Raw genomic sequence first — 3,691 nt, forward strand, 5'->3', positions numbered from 1 at the left:
ATGGGTGTCTGTCTCAGCATACGACACGGCCCTGTGTCCCCTGTAGGTTTCAAAGGGTTGCAAGTCAGGCAGTTACACGGCCTGGCACATGGGCATGTGACTTGGCCATGTGACCCAAGTCAAAGAGTTACACGGGCTGGGACACGACTGTGTGTCCCTACTTTTTTGAATGTCTACACAGCCTTAGACACGGGCGTGTATCTCAGCCGTGTGAGTCACATAGCCTGGCCATACGGCTATGTGACCCCTACAGTATGAAATTTTTTATCTTTTTCTATAAAATTCTAAATGTTTTCGATTTAGTCCCGAATCGATTCTAAAGTGTTTCTAAAGTCTCGAGGGCTTGAATAAGGGATAATAAGCATGTGTTTGAATGAATTGTTTATTGATTTATGAAATGTTTGGTAATTAAATGTCTTAGGTTACATTTTTAAGGTAATGCTCCGTAACCCTATTCCGGCAACAGATACGAGTTAGGGGTGTTACACAAGTAGAACACTTACTTCATATAAGCTAGCTTATAACAATCATTTGTTTATATATATATATATATATATATGTATTGAACTCAAATCATAGAAGTATAAACCATATTTTCGTTACTCATCTCCGATTCTCATTTTTCCTTTCTCTCGAGATGGCCCGGCATCGTCTTTAGCTACGTTCGATAATTAAATTATAAAAACAATATTAGTTGACATCTAAATCATATTCAAATGCATAATCAACATAATTTTCATTTTATTCATTTTAGTCCCTATGTCCGAAATACTCATAATTTTTTATATCTAACATCGAATCAAAATCTAATTCAACACCCTTTCATTAGGGATCCTATACTTTTTGTCTATAGCATAATTTCATGACAACTTTCAATTTACTCAATTTAGTTCTTAACGTCAAAATTAACTAAATTTTCAATTCTAATCTAATCTCACTATCTTCTATTACAATTTCAACTATTTCCAAACTTAACAATTACTTATGTACTAATTTCAAGCTTAAATTCATCAGTTACACTTTAAGCTTCCATGATTCAAATTCCATAAAAAAGTTATAAGAAAAGCATGAATACCTTCGTATAATTTGGAATTGAAATAGAAATAGAAAACAAAGATTTCTTCTTCTTTCACTAGATGTGCGACACAAATGAGGAAAAGATGATGGTTTTAATTCTTCACTTACTTGTTAGGATTAAAGTTAATTAATCTTAATTAATTATGCTTAATTCCACTATCTAATGTTTATATCCTTTTAATTACATTTATAACATTTAAATGTCTATCACCATCTCCTTCCACTTTCTCATAGAAAAATAATGGTTTATTTACCGTTTTAATCTTTTGGATAATTCCCAATTAGGTCTCCAAGTATTTTTTAAATTAAAATTCAATAATAATTAGATTTTTACAATTTAGTCCTTAAATCTTTAATTAACAAACTTCATGGTTAAATTACTTAATTTGTCTTTAATATATTTTCATATTAATTCCGAAACGGTATTTTTTTGACACCGACAAAAGTTGAATTGTTACACTTTTTTTAAAGATTGGGTTGCAAATCGACTTAGCCCTTAAACCGAATTTCTATAAAAAGAAAACAATTTTACTACAATTTAGCTTTAAAAAAATGAAATTTGATTCGGCTTTTTTGAAACAAGGTCAAATTGGGCTTTGAAAAATAAACTAATTAGGCTTTTGGATTTAACTCTTTTTTTTTTCAAAATTAAGCCTAATAAAGGATTTACAAACCCAAAAGCAATTTTCTTTTTCTTTCTTCTCTTTTTTTTATTATTAATTTTCTCAAAATAAAATTTAATTTTAAACAAAATTTTGATATATTATTATCTTTCAATAACAGACCATCCAAATATCCACCCACTTCATGTTGAAAATCTCAAAAGTTAAAGTAAAATTAATTTTAATTTAATTGTAAATCCTAACTTAAATTAACTTAAAATTCGAATTCTAAAAAGAATTAATGTGTCCCCTATTTAAATATGGATTTTAAAATTAAATGGACAACAGTTTAATTTCAAAATTAAAATAATCGAAATCTAGTCCAAATAGCCAATTCGAAACCTGAATCTAAATTATGATACCAGAACAGAATGCAGTGTCTACAATAATATAATGCAATTTTTTTTTTAAAATTACTTTTTCAATTTTATATTTCCCATATAAGCTTTCTCAAACTCCCATACATATCAATCAATCTCCTTTAATTTTCCAAGTTCCAACCCCAACCCAGTTTAGAATTATCAATTTTTATCTTTCTCTTCCTCTCTTCTTTTTATATATATATTTTTTCTAATATTCCCACTTCTTTCTTTACTTTTTGTTGATTTGTTCTATCATATCCCTATTTACTCTTTTCTTTTTATCTCCATTTCTTTTAATTTTTAATTTTTAATTTCTTTTTTCCATTTCTCTTCCCCTCTCCCTTATTTTTGAGTCACTCTCTCGTTATCCAATCAGTCTTCCATTGAGAGTTTGCTTCAAGAAGAAAAAAATGATGGTCTCTTGGGTTGAAAAGTGAAAGGATAACAATAATCTAAGAAAATAGGAGAAAGAGAAATGAAGGATCACTACTTATTTTGGGTTAGGTATTAAATTTTTTTCTTTGGGTTGGTTGGTTGGTCGATAAAAATTGGAGCAAAAATCATATAAACCCCTTTACCGTTGTATACGTTTCAGGGTTAGCAATTCAATAGCGGTTCTCCGAATCAGTGTACTGGCTAGTTCCTGAGTTGACCAGTGGCTCTGCATTTAGACCTCATTTTCGTCATTGGTTAGTTTAGATTAACTCAAAATTTTAATTTCTTATGATTGTTGTTAGCTTTGTCCTTAAGTTGTCTACTGCAAATAGCATTTTGGTACTAGTTAGAAAAGAATAAAAATTTACATTTGTAATAATAAATAACATTGTTATCTTGTTCAACATCCGCAAATTGTGGTCAGGTTTTATGTGGCTTATGCAGTTATGTAGCATTTGTCTATTGTTGAATGAATGTAGAGGCGAGTGGTCAAGTGTCATTAAAAGAAATTTGAAGCCTTTTCAGTTGAATAGATACTGATTTGTTGCATTTCATCTAATGGGAACTTTCAGGGAGATTCCTCATCAGGTAGATTGTATTGAATTGTTAGAAGCTCCTTTTTTTCATGATTCATGATAGCAGAATGTTAATTTTGCTTTGGTTAATATCTAATTGACTGTATATATGAATATGTAAGCTATAGTTAAGAGCAAACACCATGTTTTAATTATATTTTATTAGCATATCACAATTGCTTTTTCATTTAATTTGATCATAAATAATTCATAGATACATCCTGTTTACAATTAGAAAGGATTAAGTGAAGAAGATTACTGACGGTGGATAATGGATACTGAGGTGACAATGTTGTAAAATTTCATATACCAAATGATGAGTTTCTTTAATTATTTTGTCATCATTACAAAAATGGTATTAGTAGAACATAGTAATCTTATCTCCTTTTAAATGACTCCTTCATTTCATCTCTTCTATCATAGTTTATCATTTCATGGCCTATATAAATTAGGTATACAGTAAAACTTGATGAATAAATTAATTTCTATGATAGGTATTCGTATATTAGCAGTCGCTTTTTTCTATTCAAAAGTGCCATGAAATTTCACATGCATTTAATTGTATCATCAATTTTATAAT

General features: G+C 29.2%; 1 long non-coding RNA gene across 1 annotated transcript; it reads left to right on the forward strand.

Moving 5' to 3' along the window:
- Positions 1 to 2,234: 2,234 nt before the first annotated feature.
- On the forward strand, positions 2,235 to 3,281 carry LOC107952568 (uncharacterized). Its single transcript, XR_001698845.2, has 2 exons — positions 2,235 to 2,605; positions 2,697 to 3,281. It is a non-coding gene; the product is annotated as an uncharacterized lncRNA (long non-coding RNA).
- Positions 3,282 to 3,691: the final 410 nt, after the last annotated feature.

Source organism: Gossypium hirsutum, chromosome A02, assembly GCF_007990345.1.
Source record: "Gossypium hirsutum isolate 1008001.06 chromosome A02, Gossypium_hirsutum_v2.1, whole genome shotgun sequence".
In the NCBI taxonomy this organism is placed as follows: domain Eukaryota; kingdom Viridiplantae; phylum Streptophyta; class Magnoliopsida; order Malvales; family Malvaceae; genus Gossypium; species Gossypium hirsutum.